General features: G+C 49.6%; 1 protein-coding gene and 1 pseudogene across 4 annotated transcripts in view; one reads left to right on the top strand and one right to left on the bottom strand.

The window, feature by feature from the left end:
* MGLL (monoglyceride lipase) overlaps positions 1-12,902 on the bottom strand; it is a 132,075-nt gene that overhangs the window by 39,990 nt on the left and 79,183 nt on the right. The window lies entirely within an intron of this gene.
* The window catches only part of LOC105517956, an 18,965-nt pseudogene continuing 11,728 nt past the window's right edge, over positions 5,666-12,902 (top strand). The window contains exons 1-2 of the transcript XR_001002753.1: positions 5,666-6,275; positions 7,899-7,901. The product of XR_001002753.1 is annotated as a peptidyl-prolyl cis-trans isomerase A pseudogene (transcript). The remainder of the gene's footprint in view (positions 6,276-7,898; positions 7,902-12,902) is intronic.

Genomic DNA, 12,902 nt, shown 5'->3' with positions numbered 1-12,902 from the left:
CCTAAGTCAGCCCCCATATTCTTGAGGCATTATAGGAGCCTGCCCTTGACACACGTTACGTGCAGGAGGCCTCAGGTCACTCTGCGAGCTCTCCCTGGTCCAAGCGTATCACTCCCATGCTTTGACTCTGATGGTAATGTAGGCATCTCCTGGATAAACCGTTTCTGACTCTGGCTTCTTTCCAGAGCTACAGATCCATCCTGCCAACCCATGGTCAGACTCTCCTGGCTGTTCCACAGTTCCTCAGACTGCTTGCAAATAATTGGCTCTCTTTCTGGGCTTCAATAGTGGTGAACAGCCTGGTAAGCCTTCCAAATTATTCAGGCTCAAAACAGGGCTGTCATCTTTGACTTTAATTCTCTTTCCACATCCAATTGGTCCCCAAGTCCTTCTAGATTTCTACATCCAGTCTCCTTCTTTGCATGTCATATCCTGGTAGGGGTGGAGACCCTTGTTTTCTTTGAACTTGCAGTAGCTTCTTTTCCAATCTCCCTGCCCACCCCAAGTTCTCCATGACCCACCTCCTCTTCTGGAAGCTGCTCTGATGGTGTTGTGGTCCGACAGCCCCCACTGTTTGAGAATGCAGCCTGCACATCCCAGCCCAGTATTCTCAGCCTCCCAGGAAGGTTTCTACTGGTTCCTCTGCCACATTCTGAGCCACATGCACACCACCTGCCCACAGTTCCTGAAGCATGCGCACACGTTCCTGTCTTGTGCCTTTGAACAGGCAGCCTCTCCTTGATGTCCTCACCCTGCCCCAGTCCTTTAAGGCCCTTTAAATCCCGTCATCCACGGCATCCATTGTAATTCCCTCAATGCAGGTGCAGCTTCCGGAAGAGGAGGTGGGTCATGGAGAGCTTGGGGTGGGCAGGCAGATTGGAGAAGAAGCTACTGCAAGTTCAAAGGCAACATAACCCTTCCATACCCTTGAAGCACTTCTTGCCCCTGTCACATGTGAGTTGATCACAGTCCTCCTCCAGCACCACCCCCCGCCCTACAGATGGAGGGTCCTGAGAGCAGGGGTGCCACATGACTCTGGTTGGTGGCAGAGGCTGCCTGTTGCTCTGTGCTGCGGCGACTTCTAAGGCAAGTGTGGTTGGATGCGGCGCAAAAGAGTCCCGAGTGAACAATGATGTCTGCATGGACTCAGGGAGGGAATGCAGCGTGCATGTGCCCATGTCTGCCAGGGCCGTCTTGGAGAGCAAGGATCATACTTTATTCACCTGTGCATTCCCTAAGGTTCCTGGCACAGGCCTAGCAGAAGGTGGGTGTTTGATCAATGTCTGTTGAAATGAATTGTCGGCAATGTTTCCATAATGGCCACTTACCAAAGAAACTCAATTCCATTACTCTAGCTATAGCTGATGCATATGTTTCCTTGGCCAACATGGAAACAGAGTTTGTTGAGAAGTAGCTTTGCATCTGCAACGAGAATTCTTTTTCTCCCGGTTTTATTTATGTATTTACATATTTGTTTTACAGACAAAGTCTTGTTATGTTGCCCGGGGTGGATTCAAACTCCTGGGCTCAAGCAATCCCCTGCCTCAGCCTCCCAAGTACTGGGGCTACAGGCGCACAACACACCACCATGCTTTTAGTTTTGTGTCTCTATGTATTAACTATATTTTTAAATTTTCTGTACTTTGATGCTTTAACATCTCAGGCCTTGCTGATCCTGGAAAGACAGTCCCACCCCATGGTGGATGGGACTTCAACCACCTTTATCAGACTCTCCTGCTCCAGGCCACTGTCCCCCTGTCCTGATCACCTCAAGGCCAGGCACCAGACAATTAAGGACAGCCCTGCATCTCAGAGCCCTGAAATTCTTCAAACTAATCAAACCTAAACCTGCTCACTGCGCCTCACCTGTTCTTCCCTTTGGAAGCCACAATAAAAGCCCCGCCCACAGTCCCCTCTCCCTCTGGCCCCTGACCCACCCAGTGCTCCCCTGCAGGGCCCTGCATGGAGTGCTTTGCCATCTGTTTCTAGGGACCTGTTAATGGAATACACTTCTCCCCTCATGACAGTCATTTTCATGTCTGTGTGTCTTACCACACCCAATTAAAACAGATCTTAGGTACTCTTAAACACCCCAGTGCTGCATTTGATGAAAAGTATAATAAATTCATAATAATTCTTTGTTGAATGATTAAATAGTCTCTTACAAAATATTTCTGTCTGAAAATAACTTTCCATGTTATTACCATGTGCAAAGAGTCCCCCGGGAACCTACAGAAAGCTGGTGATCCTGTTACTGCTGGAATGGGAAGAGCTGACCTCTCGCTTCACTTCCCTTTTTTCAGGGAACCAGGCTTACTTAGCATTCATTTTCTTACAGAAGAAAAAGCTGGTAAAATATAGCTTTGCATAAGGAAAGCGAGGTGAAGCCTTTAACAAGCAGTAAAAACAGCACGTGGTATTTGTGTGAGAGTTCATAACCCACAAAGCACTTTTCCCAGAGTTTGTTTCATTTGATCCCCACAAGCTTGTGAGGTAGGGATTCCTTTCCCATTTTCTAGCAAAGGAAACTGATCCTGGAGAGACTAAAGGGTGGAGCTCAGCCCCCAGTGAGTGAGCCACAGGGAAGGGGCTTGAGTACAGGATGTGAACTCCAGACCCAGGGTTGTCACTCTTACAGCTCAGGGCAAAACACAGCAGGAAGCAGGGAAGGAAGATTGAGGAGGGAAAGAAAAGCCTTAAGAAGATAAAGAACCCACTGTGAAAACACAGGGCTGGTATCTTCCCTACAAGCCCGCCCGGATTTCTTGGTGATATGTGCCTGCAGTTGCTCAGCCCAGGTGAGTCCTGAGAAGGGTCTGGCTCCGTGTCACGCAGGGACAGGTTGTTTACACTCACCAGCACCTGCAGATGTGCAAACAGGGAGGCCACTGGGAAATGTTCTTTTGAAGACTTCACAAATTTCTACAAGTGAGATACAATGGGAACAGAAGGGCTGGGCAGAGGCTGACCCTGACCCTGGAAGTAACCACAACAAATGGCAGCAAATGTCCACTGGAGACCTCATGTCTATGAGGCCACCGAGTGCATTGACGGACACCATGACTGGGTCTCAGGAGGTTCAGTGACTTCTCCAGCCCAGGGCTGTCTAAGCAGAGCTGGGAGGAGTGGTAGGGGGAAGGAGGGTGAGAGTACCAGAGGTATTTGAACCAGAGCAATTCCATCTTGAACAGGGGCTGGGTAAAATGAGACTTAGACCTACTGGGCTGCATTCCCAGACGATGGAGGTATTCTAAGTTACAGAGTGAGATAAGAGCTTGGCACAAGACACAGATCCTAAAGACCTCGCTGATAAAACAGGTTGCAGTAAAGAAGCCGGCTAAAACCCACCAAAATCAAGACGGCGACAACAGTGACCTCTGGTTGTCCTCACTGCTACAGTCTCAACAGCGCCATGACAGTTTACAGACGCCATGGCAACGTCAGGAAGTTACACAGTATAGTCTAAAAAGGGGAGGCATGAATAATCCATCCCTTGTTTAGCATATCATCAAGAAATAGCCATAAAAATGGGCAACTAGCAGCCCTCAGGGCTGCTCTGTCTATGGAGTATCCATTCTTTTATTCCTCTACTTTCCTAATAAACTTGCTTTCATGTTACTCTATGGACTCCCTCTAAATTCCTTCTTGCGTGAGATCCAAGAACCCTCTCTTGGAGTCTGGATAAGGACCCCCTTCCGGTAACAAGAGTGAGGGGGATTCAGGCCTGGGAAGCAAGGCAGATGCAGGCCCCTGCATAGGAGGAGAGGTGTCAGTGTCTTGGGAGGATGTGGCCTGAGACCATGGTAAGGATGCTGGCCTCTACCTGGAGAGAGGGAAGGCTGAGGACAGTTTTAGGCACAAGAGGGATGTTCGCATTTTTTAAAATTTGGCCTCATTATATCACTGTCTCCGCAAGACCATTATAGAAAAGTCTTGTCAAAAGTTTCATCCACCAAGTCCATGCCTCCCTAGGGAGAAAGGACCCTATGCAGCCATCGCTCTGACTTCCAGGGTTCAGAGGGGGAAGCTTTGCCTCTGAGCAGAGGGATGGAGTGGCTGGGTGCGCAGTTGCACCTGGCTGGGTGTGCTGATGTGGAGCAAGCCACTGAAGAGCCCAGTAAAGAGGGCAGGGCGGCCAAGCCCCTCCAGCCTGCCTCCCAATCGCATGGTGTTGCGGCCCTGCAGAGGAAAGTGGGTGTTCCTTGCAGAGCAGGAGGCCCAGGCCTGAAGTAGAAAGGCCTGCTGGAGCCCTTCCTGTGGTGGAGCCGGGTTGGTCTAAGGAGTCTAATTGTGGAGCCCACTCCCTTAATCCTGTGGGCTCCCTGGCTGCCTTGATGCAGTGCTGTTTTCCCTCGAATCTACCTTGATCAGGTCGTCTCACTTTTATAACCAGAGGAAAGACACAATATGTGTTATCCAAAATGCAGGAAAGTAGATTCAGGTGCTAACCTGGGACTGGTCTGGTCCCTCATCAGCTCAAAGACGAATGCCAGCGAGGCCAGCCTAGAGTAAGGAGGCGCTGCCACGAGGCGCCAGGGCACCCAGCTCCCAGTATTCCATTTCACCATGGAAACGTCGCCCACTGCCTCTCCCATCAGGGGTCTGTGCCTGTGCCTTCATTTACCCTAACTCTGAGCCCACACGCTCTCCACTGGGGGTTCTGCACAGACATACATTTCTCCTCATTTCTCACCCCTGCTCCTTTGCAGGTGCCGGCCACACAGTGTCTCCCTGACCCTCCAGAGTGGCCGCACAGGGGCCCTGCAGGATTTGCTAGCCTGCCAAATAAACCAACTCCATTAAAAGATGAAAGAACACGTTTGAAAAAGGGCTCTTGTCTTGGCTCTGTCCCAACTTGACAGCCTCCAGGTGAAGAGGTCCAAGGAGCAATCCACCTTTCCATGGGCCGTTTATTCCCCTCAGTCCAGCAAATGCCTTCTCTCTGGATTTTCCTGGTCATCTCTCCTCGGGTGACTAAGGCAGCCAGTCACAGGAGGCACACCAGCTGAGGCTCTGGAGAGATGGGAGCACCGGACTGTGAAGAGGACAGACACTTCCCTCCCTTACAATTAGGGTGTCTGCCCTGCATTCCTGGCCAACCCACAGGAGGTCAGCCAGCACCAGAAAGGAGGAATCTTGCAGAATGTGTGGTCAGGGCAACAAGACAGACCATCACTGTGGGGCCTCTAGCCTCAAGAACCACACAATGGATCTGGAGGAGTCCGATGTGGGAGTCTTGGCTCATTCAGACCCAGTGGAAGAATTAAAGTCATTTGTTGATGAACACCAGAGTGGAACAAGCCTTTGTTTTAGGAGCAGAAAGGAAGAATTGCCTTAGTCCCCATTTTTAGATCTAAAAGAAGTCCCAAACTCATACATGTTGCAACAGGAGGGAGAGAAACTAGTACAACCTCCTTGGGAGAACAATTTGGTATCCAGTAAGGTTGAATTTCCATACTTTACAACCCAGCAATTCCACACCAGGATATATGTTCAAGAGAAGCTCTTAGACACAGGAATGGGACTGTTCACAGCAGCCCCGTTGTCATAACTAGAGAATGGATACATTGTGGCAAACGGATGATCACACAGTAGCGAAAAGCAAATAAACTAGAGCTGCACAAAGCAGCACTGATGAATCTTAGAAAAGAAATACCAAGTGGGCTTTGCAGACGCTGCCGCCGAGGAAATTCTTGTACTACTAGCCATGGTCAACCCTACCGTGTTCTTCGACATTGCCGTCGACGGCGAGCCCTTGGGCCGCGTCTCCTTCGAGCTGTTTGCAGACAAGTTTCCAAAGACAGCAGAAAATTTTCGTGCTCTGAGCACTGGAGAGAAAGGATTTGGTTATAAGGGTTCCTGCTTTCACAGAATTATTCCAGGGTTTATGTGTCAGGGTGGTGACTTCACACGCCATAATGGCACTGGTGGCAAGTCCATCTATGGGGAGAAATTTGAAGATGAGAACTTCATCCTAAAGCATACAGGTCCTGGCATCTTGTCCATGGCAAATGCTGGACCCAACACAAATGGTTCCCAGTTTTTCATCTGCACTGCCAAGACTGAGTGGTTGGATGGCAAGCATGTGGTCTTTGGCAAAGTGAAAGAAGGCATGAATATTGTGGAGGCCATGGAGCGCTTTGGGTCCAGGAATGGCAAGACCAGCAAGAAGATCACCATTGCTGACTGTGGACAGCTCGAATAAGTTTGACTTGTGTTTTATTTTAACCACCAGACCATTCCTTCTGTAGCTCAGGAGAGCACCCTTCCACCCCATTTGCTCGCAGTATCCTAGAATCTTTGTGCTCTCGCTGCAGTTCCCTTTGGGTTCCATGTTTTCCTTGTTCTCTCCCATGCCTAGCTGGATTGCAGAGTTAAGTTTATGATTATGAAATAAAAACTAAATAACAAAAAAAAAAAAAAAGAAAAAAGAAATACCAAGTGAAGAAAGCAAGTCATGGAAGACTGCGGTAAGTATGATGCCATTTTATAATGTTAAGAAAACAAGCAAAAGCAAATATACATATTTTTAGAGACCCATACTTATGTGATAAACACATAAAATAAAAAAGCAAGGGAATGAAACACAAATTCTAAGATTGTAGTTACCTCCTGTCACCTCCCTGCCTGTCTACTCTTCAAGTTGTTGGGGGAATAAATGAAATAGCACAACATACCCGGCAAAAGGTGGGTTTCCAGCACGCGCTCGCTCCCTGCCTTCTCCCATTCCCTCCCTTTGTATGGTTTCAGAGGAGAAAAATGTGTAAGTTCTGGCATTCTCTTGGTGCTTACGTCCTTCCAGGGGGAGATCCTTCTGAAAAATCTAGTCTGTATCTCTCCCACTTACAAGGATTTTCTCCTGTTCAACTCTGCAAAGAGATGGAGCAGCTGGTCTGCACCTTCAATTGCTGACGTGTGACTGTAGTAAGGTGGAGGTCACCACTGTGCGACCTTGGGCAGTGACTTCACTTTCTGAAGGCTCAGCCTTGTCACCTGCAATAAGGGGCACTCACAAGCCCACATCAGAAGGTGCTGTGAGGATTAGTGAGGGAGGGCATGGATGGTGGCTAGCACAGAGCGGGGCACACAGGAAGCACTCAATAAATGCTCACTGCCATGATAAGGGTCATTATGAAAATTGAGGCTGCAGACCAAAGCGGCCCTGTATTCTCCACACTGGAACATCTGCCCGGGTCATTTGCAATTCCGGGATATCATTGGCCACCTCCAGGATACAGTGAAATCATCAACTGCTTCTTTTTTTTTTTTTTGAGACAGGGTTTCACTCTTCTTGCCCAGGCTGGAGTGCAATGGCACAATCTCGGCTCACTGCAACCTCTGCCTTCTGGGTTCAAGCAATTCTCCTGCCTCATCCTCCCAAGTAGCTGGGATTACAGGCGTGCACCACCATACCCGGCTAATTTTTTATATTTAGTAGAGATTGGGTTTCACCATGTTGGTCAGGCTGATCTGGAACTTCTGACCTCAGGTGATCCCCTGCCCCAGTCGGGATTATAGGCGTGAGCCACCACCCATCATCTGCTTCTTAAAACAGGCATTAATTATGCATTGACATATGGCACATGGTAATATTATCTAAGTAAGTATAACGTAAGAAGTGCTCGTGTGGCCGGGTGCGGTGGCTCACACCTGTAATCCCAGCACTTTGGGAGGCCAAGGTGGGCAGATGGCTTAAAGCAGGAGTTCAAGACCAGCCTGGGCAACACGCTGAAACTCCACCTGTACAAAAAATACAAAAAATTAGCCGAGCGTGGTGGCACACGCCTGTAGTTCCAGCTATTCGGGAAGCTGAGGCGGGAGGATCGCTTGAGCCCAGGAATTTGAGGTTGCAGCGAGCCATGACTTCACCACTGCACTCCAGCTCCAGCCTGGGTGACAGAGTGAGACCCTGTCTCTTTAAAAAAAAAAAAAGTGTTCTTGGTTCCTGGAAGCAGGAAATGGTAACCTAGATCTTTCTCGTTGAATCCTCCAGCAAATACAGGAGCAAGCCACGCCTTGGGAGGCCTTATTTCTGGAATCACAACTCTACCTCCCGAGATGCTGCTTGTGGAGGGGTGGAGTCTGGTCAGGCCTCCAGTGTTCAGCACCCACTCAGCCCTGGACTGCTCACAACCGTGGACAGACAGAGGGAGGCCCTGGGCAGGCGCCACCTGCCAGGCTGGAGCACCTTGCAGCCTGGGTCCCACCCCTTGGGCCTGCCTGCAGAGAGGTTAGAAAGGGATTATCTGGCCCTCTCCATGCACCCTTGCCATCTGGGAACACTTCTCAGCTTCCAGCATAAGGGGAGAGGGCCAGTCCAGCCCCTGCAGGAGTGAGCGCTCCTGAGTACCAAGTGGCAGGGTGGTATGGGGGGCTTCTGCAGCAGGGCACAGAGTCCCTGGATGCCAATAGACAGTGTGACTGCATAAAGGAGAGGTCCCAATCTGCACCAGCTGCACAGGTCAGCTATGCTTACATTTACATCAATTAAAATGAAAAAGATGGAAAAACTCAGTTCTGTAGTCTTACCAGCTACCTGCAAGTGCTCTACGGCCACACGCAACCAGTCACTTCCACACAGGTTGGGCACAGGTAGAACACGTCCACCATCGCAGAAAATTACAGCAGGCAGTACTGAAGATGCCTTCCATTCAGGAGGCACCAGGTGGAATGAAGAAAATGCCTGTGTCCGTTCGCTGCATCTTAAATGATACACACTGCGTCTCTGCTCTGATTGAAAAAGTAAAACATGTTCAAGGGAGCTACCTCAGAAAAATCTAGAAAAGCCGCCGCTAAGTGCAAAGACCCCAGAATTAGACTTCTTCAGATCAAATCCAGCTCCACCACAGGGAGGCCTCTTGTGGGGGACTCAACTTCTTTAAGGCTCAGTCGCCTCCTTTGCAAATTGAGGGTAGTGAAAGTCCCCACCTCTTTGGCTTGTTAGTGAGTTTAACTGAGATAATTGCTATAAAGTGCTTGGAGCAGCACCAGACACAGAATAAGTGGGCAGTAAATATTGGTTGTAGAAATAAAAACTAAAAGTCAAACCACTCCTGCCAACCAGAAATAATTAAGTATTATTAGTTTGGTCTCCTTTCAATAACTTGCCAACGTGAACTGTGTGAACTGGCCTGGGAAGACCTCCAAGACCCACTGTGGATAGAAAAAGCTTAAACTGCTGAATGACGCCTACATAGCTCACCACTGATGCTTTTAAAAACCCACAAAATACTACTGTTTCCTGTGGCTCATACGTGATATCAAAGCAGAGAGAAAGCTCTGGAAGGTTATACTGCAAACCGGCCATGCTGGTGACCTTATGGAGGGCTTTGGGTTGGAGCAGCAGGCCTGAGATTTCATTCATGGAACTCTTACGTGGACAACTGAATGCCACACAGGGGTGTGGACCAGTGGTACTGTGCTGCTTCTTTGAGGCTTTGGGGGTTCCTGGAGATGCTTTCTACCATCTTCCAAGCGTGCATGCAGCCAGCCCCCAGCACACCTTTGCTAAGCACTTGCTGTATGTTGGCCAGTGTCTAGGTGAAGCACATACAGAGACTCATAAAACGCAGGTGTGGGCCTGGGGCCAGACACACACACAGCAAGTCTGCTTGCGTGTGTGGGGAGCCCACTCAGAGGCCTGCGGAGCCAGTAGGCAGCTCTGAGGGGGAAAGCCCTGGCCTTGGCAGGTCCAGGCCACACAGGAATGTGGGTCCAGTGTGGCCCAGTCTTCCAAATGTTCAAGAGAAGCTAGAAATCCAGTTTTAAGGTCAAGTTTCCTAGTTCTCTTTTTAAAAACTTGTGGTAAATGTGCATAACCTAAATTGACCGTCTTCACTGTCCGAAGTCACCATTTGTGGCATGAAGCTCGTTCACACAGACATGCAGTTACCAGCACTGTCCAGCTTCGAACCCTGCCATCCTCCCCAGCTGAAACACGGTCCTCGTTCAGCAACTCTCTCTTCACTGCCCCCACCCCCTGGCAACCAGCACTGACTTTTTGTCTTCATGAGTTTGACTGCCCTAGAACTTCATGTAGGTGGAATCATATAGTATCTGTCTGTATCAGTTCCAGTTTTAAAAAGTCTGAGTGGACTTCGCACAAACCCCTCTGAGGACTACCGGGATCCAGGTCGCCGTTTGCTGGCCTCACCCTCCAGCTTGGAGAATTCAAGAGAAAGGAAGGCAGGGGCTCTCCAGGGGCCCTGATGTTCCAGTTCCGTGGGGATTGTGCAGGGCAGCAGGGGGTACACCCCAGAGGAAGTGGCCTGTGGTCCGAGTCACGTAAACTTCAGGATGAAAATATATGCCAGGTGGAGGATGAAGTCACCAGTACAGGGCCAATGGTGTGACGCTGGCCTGGAAGGAAAGCTCCCCACACTGAGGGTGGAGGTGAGGCTTGGAGAGGACAAAATGTGGCTGTGCCGACGTAGTGTGGGGACCTCCCAAGGCTGGATTCTGGACATCCGCTTTCATACAAGAACACAGCATGGGAAAAGTGTTCTGTTCAGCCAGGCAGGTCCCAGGAGAGCAGAACACCCCCACAGCAGTGCAAGCTTTCCCCGGAGCTGGACTGGCCCAGGCTGCAGGTACCAATGCCTGGCCCCAGCCTCAGGGAAAATGCTGCTCCCCACGGCCACCCCCAGTGAGCACAGAGCCTGACCTGCAGTCCTAACCACTGGGCCTTCGGCCACAGTGAACAGTGACAGCCTCTCTGTGGCCAGGTGCCTGAGCGCGGCTGTGTCCAAAGAGATACAGGACAACCAGGTCTCTGTGTTTCCTCTACATTCCATGGATAGAATGTTCTTCTTCATCACAGGAAACACACCGAGCAGCACCTAGGATGTGACATCCAGAGACACAGTGGGGCGGAGGGAATGAGAATGGAAACATACAACACGGTGTGTATGATGACCTCAGCTGGAGGCCACGCCCACTCCGCTTGCTTTCTTGGGGGGGAATGTGGACTTGTCCAGAGCAGACTGTGGGGTGGCCCCGAGTGTGGCTCTGGATGCCAGGGCAGGCTGGGTGCTCCGAGGGGGCATGGCCCTCTCAGGCTCTTCCAGCCAGACCCCATCTCCCAGGAAAGACAAAGCCGCCTGGTGTGGGCTTACTCCTTTGTCAGCACGAGGCCCGTGCTAGGACACCACAACACATGTGTTACACTGGGGCAGAGGTTTGTGGGGAGCGGCCACAGATGAGCCTTCCAGCAGGAACAGCCAGGGAGTGTAATTTGCCTTCTTGCTCAGTCAACATCCCCTTGTCTCATGGTTCCCAGGGTGTGTGTTAGGGGCTGGGTGGGGACAAGGTTAGCCCTTCCACTAGACAAAGCCTTTTTCTATCTGGCTGCCACAGAAAGATCGTGCAAGCAGGTCACTTTCAATGTAACAAGCATTGCCTAAATACCTGTTTTGTGTCAGGTCTTGGTTGGATGCTGGGGGCTTAGAGTTGACTTGTAACTTCACATACATAATCTGTGAATATTTTTACACATCGTCGCATCATTTGTACTCATGACTTACATTGACTGCATAATATCCCATTGGGGGATACATCAAGACTCAACTACTTATTGTGGAGACTTGAGAGTGACTTCGATTTTTTACTTTTATAAATAACACTGAAATGAACATCTTTTTACAGATGTCTATGGAATTCTCAAGATAAACTTACCAAAATGGGATTTCTAGATCAAAAGATACCAATATTTTTATGAGTCCTAATACATAAAACTAAAAATGCTTTTCGACTTGACATTTCATTGTCATCAGCAAAGTATGGAAGTTTGAGTTTTGACATATCCTTGTCAGCACAGGAGTTACCATTTGAAAAAATGTCCTTATTATATAACAGGGGGCAAAACCCACCTTCTTTCTACTATAGTACTTGATTTACAGATAAAAGTTACAGAAAGCAGACCCAGTGCAGTGGCTCACGCCTGTAACCTCAGCACTTTGGGAGGCCAATGTGGGCGGATCACCTGAGGTCAGAAGTTCAAGACCAGCCTGGCCAACATGGTGAAATCCCACCTCTACTAAAAATACAAAAATCAGCCAGGCTTGGTGGCGGGTGCCTGTAGTCCCAAATAGTCAGGAGGCTAAGGCAGGAGACTCGATTGAGCCCAGGAGGCTGAGGTTGCAGTGAGCTGGGATGGCCCCACTGCACTCCAGCCTGGGAGACAAAGCGAGATTCTGTCTCAAAAAGAAAAAAAAAAAAATGCTACAGAAGGCATCGTTTTGGTCTGAAGAACATGCAGCTCAAGTTATGTGTTTCTCCTTGCTTCTTTTCTTAAGGCAACCTGTTTTCTCTACCTTTGGTGGGGAGAGACAGAGAGCCATATCACTGTTATACATGACCCAAACGGTGGATCAGAACATAATCTGGGCTTTCAGCCTGTGGATTTGGAAGCCCTGATTACAGGAAGAGACCATGGGGCTGCTTGAGCCATTTCTTGCTATGTCGCCAGGCTGGCATGCAGTGGCGCGATCTCAGCTCACTGCAACCTCCACCTCCCAAGTTCACGTGATTCTCCTGCCTTAGCCTCTCGAGTAGCTGGGATTACAGGTGCCCACCACCATGCCCGTCTAATTTTTGTATTTTTAGTAGAGATGGAGTTTTGCCATGTTGGCCGAGCTGGTCTTGAACTCCTGACCTCAGGTGATCCGCCCACCTCGGCCTCCCAAAGTGTTGGGGTTACAGGCGTGAGCCACCGCACCCAGCCTGTTGGAGCCATTTCAAATGCACCCAAAAGTGATTTCACAGAAAACCAGCTCAGTGGCCACCTACATGCCAAGAAACAATCTTCCAGTTTCAGTAGATTCCCCTGCAATTGCTGTGTATTTTCAGATTCCATTCTTTTTTTTTTTTTTTGAGACAGAGTCTCGCTCTGTCGCCCAGGCTGG

Source organism: Colobus angolensis, unplaced genomic scaffold, assembly GCF_000951035.1.
Source record: "Colobus angolensis palliatus isolate OR3802 unplaced genomic scaffold, Cang.pa_1.0 Scaffold31, whole genome shotgun sequence".
NCBI classification, from domain to species: Eukaryota; Metazoa; Chordata; class Mammalia; order Primates; family Cercopithecidae; genus Colobus; species Colobus angolensis.
The sequence above is the reverse complement of the archived record's forward strand: the minus strand, read 5'-3'. Positions and strand labels throughout refer to the sequence as shown.